Source organism: Cibotium barometz, chromosome 32 (assembly GCF_041138505.1).
Source record: "Cibotium barometz isolate CiBa-2024 chromosome 32, ASM4113850v1, whole genome shotgun sequence".
Lineage (NCBI taxonomy): Eukaryota > Viridiplantae > Streptophyta > Polypodiopsida > Cyatheales > Cibotiaceae > Cibotium > Cibotium barometz.
In genome coordinates, this window is record NC_141077.1 from 8,583,622 (window position 1) to 8,591,612 (window position 7,991).

The following is a 7,991-nucleotide window of genomic DNA, read 5'->3' on the forward strand; positions in this document are numbered from 1 at the left end:
TCAATCACGTCACATGCTAAATGTGGAATCACCTTGATTGTTGGCACTAGAGCCTACCATCTCAAAGTTGAAGCTAGAAGCTTGGAAAGGGGAGACACACATGAGACTAGACTAGACTATACACATTCCCTTGTTTGTTCATGAAGCCTATGCACACAGCTCAGACAAAAGCACCCACAGATGCTTAACAACCAACGTATGTATAACCACCTTTTGAATTGCTGCACGCGTTCCATAGATCCTATTAGAAGTTGGTAATACAATCATCTCATCCTCCTCGTCTCCCTCCCAAAATCTTCCTAATGAAAAATAATAATAATTTTATGTAACGCAAGCTCTATCGCTTTAGCCTTTGATTAAAGCAACATTTATTAACATGAGCACACATTTTATATATATATATATATATATATATATATATATATATATATGTGTGTGTGGCTGCATTGTGCATCCGATCTCATGCATTCTAAACTAATGAGATCAACAACATATTATATAGCCTATGGGCGCATGTGATTTTGGGGCATTTCGATAACTTTTTGAAAGGCACATGATACCTTATTAGCATCCCAATTTGACCATTATTATGTAGATGGGTTGAAAGAATTTTTCTTGCATTTTTCATGGAAATTATCAATCAAGAGAACCTCGTGCTCAATTGTCAAGTAAGGGAACTTGGTACCTTGGTTCACACTCTAATGAAAAGTAGGTAGATGTCTGATGTATCCTTGATAGGTTTGCATGGAAGGTAACTTCTGAGGCACAAGCGTATATGCTTTTTGAATGACATTTTGCAACATGCAATTTAGAAAAAGTAGATTACAGTCTCTCCATGGTTGTGTACAAAGATGGGGAGCCTCGCTCATGGAGTGGGATTAGAAAAAACATTGCATGCAAAATGAGTGAAGTTGGCTTTTAAACATTTATGTTTTGTTGACATCTTTTGTGAGCGCCTTTATGGGATCTTTTCCTGGACATCTTTATGGGATATAGCTTTTGCGTGTCCCAAGTGTCCTTGATTTTGCGAGGTTGATGCTCAACTGTAGTAGCGTGAGATGTGGCCCTTCTTCTACTTTGCATTCTGGTTACTGCATTAAGAGAGACCGTGTGGATGAAGCCATCTCTTACACTTAGCAAACTAATGATTGTGCTAGGAGTAGCTTCATGGGATTTTCCCATTGTCCTTGCTCTCAGTGGACAGTACTTGTACGTATGGTCAACTCCACACCCTATGCATAAAGGGGTTAAGGTGGAAGTACTCACATGATTACTTTCCATCTCTTTTTTGATTGGACACTCAGCTACATGGTGAGGTCTTGCACAATGATAGCATTGCATGGGTGGTCATTTAGCCATGTTGTTCAACTACTATATTTATGGGGAGCCAAAATATCAATAAATGTTAAGCATGTTTAAACATAGCACTAAGCAATTTATTTCAAGAGCCAAGGGCACTCAAACAACAAGTAGTGTGTTTAAGAAGCCATTTTGCACCTTAACATAGAACTAGGAAAAAAGGTTGAGCATCAACGTGTTGCTAGCATTTTGAAGCCATAGGTGGCCTTTGGGTCTCTTGTGGCAACTCTATAATGCACAATGAAGATGAAACGTAAAAATAGAAACATAACGATTACTTTCACATTTTTAAAAAGCCATGTTTTAAAATGGCTTCCACACTTCCACACTTGTAACATGTGTCTCCATATAGAATGACATTAGGATTTGTGACAAGAATCTCCAACTAAGTATTTATGGAATCAATTTCTCATGCAAACTCGGATGCTTGGGTAGCCTTATCCTCTTGATTACTTGCATCTATGCATCGTCAACATATTCTGAAAGAATGTGTCCTTTCGTTCATGTATAAACATCTTGAAGCGATTGAATGAAGATGGACATTGCAACCCATACCATCTCTACAGCACATCCTCTTCATATGTGTCTTTCTCAAGTTTATATGAGCAGCTTATAGAGAGCTCGAACGAGCATAAATATCAAGGCTAATTATATTTGACATGAGGAATCAATGGACATCGACAAGGATCTTAGAGTATATCATAAGGTAGATAATTCTAAATTCATTACCACATTTGAATCTGAGTTACATGTCATTCATCAAGTCATAGGATTTTCGTGCTCATTTGTGTGAGTGAAGTTTTAAAAAAAACATACATAAAGTATGGCAGGGAGTTGGCACAGTCCTTCCCAAAATTCTAAGAACATAGGAGAACGTGTCCTTTCGTTTCCCAAATAGCACTTTCGATATCGAAAGTGAACCAAAACATCTTTAGTGTTGATCTACGTATTGATTCATGATACAAAACGAAGTTTCAAATGTAGTAATGAATTTGTAATGTTCTAATTTGTAAGGTACTTTTGAAATCCCTATTAAACATAAGAACAAACTTCAAGCTCATCGATTGAGGATGTCAGTCTAGCATTGCTTTCAAGTATGCTTTTTTTTATCCAGAAAGAGACTTCTATTAAGTATGAATAGAACATACAACAATCACAGCTATAAGCCGGGAAAGAATAGAATCACCCCAATATGTAAGGTGATTTCAACCATAGAGGAGTATCATGATGCCATGTAAGACCTGTGGTACTAGAGGAAAAGAAGGTGCCATGGTCCCACTCCCGCATAAATATCACATGCACTTCGCTTGCGCAGAACGAGGGCCCCTGAGAATGCGAGCCCAAGTAGCCATAAGAGTATGGATGATATCACCCCATATAGTACTAACGCACTGAGATCCAAAAATTTGGACTCTCAATAGTCTCCGTGCATCTAGCTCTCCAGATCTGCCATGCTGTAATACTAGCAACAATCTCCCAACTGGTGTCAATCCTTTGTCTGGGGAGATTATAATCACAGTGAGGAACATCCTGCAATAAACCATGCTAGGCAATACCTTTACGAATGAAAATAGCAGAATTTGTATCACTGTCCTCATGAAAAAGTTACAGACCGGATTGGGAGAGCCAAGCAACTGCCCCCAAGTCACATGCATGGCTCGGCCACTCAATTTGCCCATAAGTTGGGCTACCGAACCCCAAATCTGTTGTGTAGTGATGCATCCCCATCATAAACAATGTTATACAATCTCAGAATCTGCCGCACACCTAGGACAGGAAGGTGCTACACCGAAAACTGATCTCCACTGATTGGTGTGGGGAGACCACCATGTAAAAATAACCAAAAGAAATGAGACATTTGGCTCCTTCTGTATGAGTGTCAAAGTCTATGCCAATATCTGCACTATATCACTGGAGAAATAGCATACGGTCCCAATGAGGCCTGAGAGTAGGGATCCTATGCATCTATCGAGTGAGGAGAAACCTGGCATTTCGGACGATGAAACTAAAAAAAGGAAGGCTTTTCAAAGAATCGACGGCAACAATCCATTCCCCTCTCCTGGATCCCACTAAAGATATCTGATAGGATTGCCACCATATAACCACAAACACCAAGAGCCATGAGTCACTATCTGATAGGATTGCCACCATATAACCACAAACACCAAGAGCCATGAGTCACTATCTGAGGAGCCGACAACAATCCATCCCACTCTCCTGGATCCCACTGAAGATATCTGATAGGATTGCCACCATATAACCACAAACACCAAGAGCCATGAGTCACTATATGAGGAGAAGGGTCAATGAACCAATGCTTCCCCGAACAACCAACAATCCTCACTAGACTAAGCCTAGTATCTGGGATGATCTCCTCCATACTACATCTCCTCAATCTCCCTCCAAGCATGATAGAGTAAATGATGCAATCTGTAGCCTCTTGGCCCGGGAGAGCAATCACCTACAAAGGTATGCCTATCATCGAAAAAACCCCCAACCAACTCGCATGATAGTCCCCATGAAAGGTCCCAAAAAGCGACTCATGCGAAATAGCTGCATCAATCTAATCAATACGAATGCGAGAGCCCCTAAGATGCTGAATGGATGCAGCTCTCCGATCCTACGGAAGACTCTTAAAGGTCTTCCAAGCAACAACTGTGTATGCACATCTCTCCCATCCTAACCACTACATATAACGAGATGCACCAAGTGGCCGACCTACCTCATCCCTGATGAGCTTGTTCCACATAATAGGTTGTTGGTTAGCCTCATCCAAAGACCTACGAAGCCTTTGTTGCAAAAAAGATCTCATGCTTCTCCATGCTCTGACAATGGCTGCAATAAGAGGGAAAGATGGTGCCCTGATATCAGCCTCTGTGAACAAAGATGGTGCCCTGATATCAACCTCTGTGAACAAGAATCGTGTGCTGGGCATCAAGTCTCTCCCAACCCTGGGTGTACATCCGAAAATCTAAGACAAGAAAAAATCCTTCCAAGGCTTAGTGCCTGGTAGGAAACCTCTAACCACAAGTTTGCAAAGCAACACTCTGCATTGAACATTCGGATCGATAATATTCAAGCCCCCCTCTCGTTTGGGTTGAATAACTGATCCAAGCTACCCTAGCACGAGTGTATGAGTTGCAATCCAAATCCGACCAGAGAAAATTACGGATCAATCTCCGCAATTAACCAATGCACACACAAGAGAAGCACCAACAAGAGGCAATAAACCAAGCCGAGGCAAGCAATACCTGATTAGCCACCAAAGCTCTAGAAGCTAAATCTAATCTCCTGAAGCTCCAATGGAGGAGCTTCTTCTAGATACTCATAAGTACCGGAGCAAATTGCCCACCTCTTTTATCCGTTGGCATCTCAACCATGTTAAAATCCCCACCAATAATCCAATGGTCGGCAAGAGGCATCAGTGTAGTGAGAGATTTCCAAAAGGCAATCGTCTCACCTCTATGGTTAGGAGCATAGAGGTTGAGAATACCAGAAGGATCCACTGCGCTCTTGTAGGCAAAATGACACCATGTCCAATGATGCAAGACAAGATCAAAGTTAAAACAGAGATAAAGACACCACAGTTGGTACTAACAGCTGCAAGAAATGAGCTGATAAAGGAAAGGAAATTGGATGTGCCTGCAATTCCATAAGAGTCATAGGAAGGGACTCACAGTGAACTTATGGCAAGGGACATAGGAAGGGACTCACAGTGAACTTATGGCAAGAATGTATGAGGAAGCAGAGCAAGACTTGTCCATCCATTCATTGCCTAGGGGTGAGTATGTGACAAACACATGGAAGGAGATAACCTCTGCTACAAAGCCTTCCCTTCGCTATGGTCTTTGCTGCAATTCTTGGGCTTTGGAGCTTTCTATAATGTCTCAATGGTCTCTGCTAGAGAGCCCTGCTTGGCTATGGTGATGATGAGCTCTACTAAGAATTCCAGGCGTTGGGGCGCTCCATAGCAACCGGAAGGTTAGGATTTCGTGTGTGAGAGAGAGAGTAAAGCCTTCACTACTGCCAAAGGTAAAGCCTTCACTGCTGCAAAAGCTTTTCCTTTGGGACGAGGCAGTTGGTGAGGCGGCCTCTTTTTGAACTGCTCCTTTGAATTCAGATTCCAAAATAAGGGCAATAGCCTAGACGATGGCCTAACAACGTTCCTCCTGCTCAGCCCAAACTCTTCCGATCTGCCCGAGAACGCCAAGGGCTCCTGGCTCGACTCTTCCAACAGCGGCAGCTCCCACGCGCCCGCCATTATCATCCTTGGTATCGCAGGGGCAGTCCACAACCCAGCCTGCCTTCGAAGCGGAGCTCCGAACCTGACTGGATGTTTCCAAACAGCAGATCGTCATCATCAACACCTTCCAAAATGCGTGGGAACTACCTCTAGTTTGAAATCATGCATAATGAAGTAGGTATCTCGGAAGGCCACGCTTGAGCTCATTCACAGTGGCATGCGGAGGGAAGCACGACCAGCTCCGCAGGCAGACTCGGCCTCTTGCTGATGGCGTCACTTCCTACGCTGCTGCTAGTGCTAGTGCTAATGCTTCCGCTAGAACATCTGCAAGCAGCCCTTCTTCAGCCCAGACCACTGTCTGTAGAGACTGGCCACTGATAACAATGGAAATCACATCTTGATTCACACCCTCAAAGTGCTGCGTCATAACATTCCACGGATCGCTTCAATAGCTGCGTACATTTACTATGTGATGCTGAAGCTTCCATGGCCAAACTTGTATCCCCACTTATTCTCCATAGGCGACGCAATGCAAGAGCCTGAACTCAAGCGATCTTTTTTTCGTGATATCAGTCTTTAAGCTTACTTTCCTGCTATGCAGCAAATACGAGCTCTGATGATCCATTTAGAGGCCATTCTGTCAGCATACAGGCGTATTTCTTTAATCCCCAGCCCTCCCTTGGATTTAGGGACAGTACAAATGTCCCATTTTACTTTTGGTCTGCTCCTGTTCCAGGTGTCTCCTCCCCATAGGTAGTTTCTGCATAGCTTGGTGAAAACATTGAGGTCAGCGTCAGGGGGTCTCCAACAGCTGAGGAAATAGATAGTAGCAGGGATGATGAAATGATTAAGCACCATAATTCTCCCTGCTATTGACAGTTGCTTCCTTTTCGATCTAAGTAACTTGCTTTCTATTTTCTCCATTACCCATTGCCATTTTTGTCTCAGTGACACCTTGAAACCCATGGGAATACCAAGGAGCCTGAAGATCTCACCATCCTGAATGATGTTACAGCCTGTCTCCAGGAGCCAAGAGGGAGGGGGTTCAATGAGGGTTTTGATTCCTGTTTTGCTGTGATTAATTTTGGAGCCTGAGGCTTCACAGTAGGTTTGTAGACAGCTCCAGAGAACCTTGATGTTCTCTTCTTCGTTTGCTATTAGACTGTTAGTGTCATTAGCAAACATCTGAGTGCACATTTGATCTCCATTGGGTAATTTGATTCCAACCAGATCTCCTTTGCTGATCTTGTCCTTTATTCCAATTTAGACCATCTGCAGCTATAGCATAAAGCAAGGGAGCTAGAGGGCATCCTTGTCTGATACTCTTTTCGAGAGGGAAGGGGTCTGAGAGTTCTCCATTGATGATAATTTTAGCTTTGGCATTACCAAATAAGGTTTTTACCATGTGGGTGAATTGGGGGCTCAGGCCCATGTCTCTGAGAGATTGGAGGATGTAATCCCACTGTATTCTGTCATAGGCTTTCTCAAAGTCAATCTTAATAAACAGGAAGTCCTGGCTGGTTTTTTCTGCATAATCGAACCCTTCCCATAAGGCAATTATGGAGTCCAAGATGTATCTGACTTTTATAAACCCTTTTTGTTCCTTTGTTATCCATAGTTTCATGTGTTTAGTCAGTCTACGGGCTAGTGCTTTGGCAATGATTTTGTAGACACTGTTGAGCATTGTGAGAGGTCTCCAGTTACCCATGAGCTCCTTGGGGCCTTTTTTGTGGATCAGCTTGATAAGGCCTTCATTGATTTGTGATGGCAATGCTCCATATTTCAAGGATTCTTGCCACACTTGGAATATGGGTCCTGTTAGCACATCGCTAAAGGTTTGGAAAAATTCAGCAGGCAGTCCATCCTCACCTGGACTCTTATTAGGCTTGCTCTTGCCTTTGCTTGACCTTCAGCATTTTAAACATTTCAGGGCATGGCCTGTCAGTTTTTCCTGCCCACCATTCCCTGGTATAAAACTTAGTAGGTTGGAGGGCAATTTCTTCTTCTCTTTTGATTTTGGCTCTAATTTGATTGACATTGGAAGGGTCAGTAGAGGCCTCTTGTTCTTGAAGCTGCCCTTGGAGTTTTTTAAGTCTGCTGGTTCTGTGAGCTGAAACTTCCTTTCTGACCTGTTTCAGCAAATTTTGGGTAGACTTGACTGACAGACTCCAAGCTTTTGCTGGGGATAGATTGTTGCTCAAGAAGGATTCCCAGATGTGCTTGACTTCTTCTTGAACTAGGGGCAGTTTAAATAGAGCTGGGTCTGTGTGGAACCAGCTGGATTTATGTCTGTTATCTTGATTATCCATTGTAGTGATGATGGGTAGTGATCTGAAATGCATGTGGTCAAGTCTACCGAGCATTCACACCTGTTGTATTTAGAGTAAAT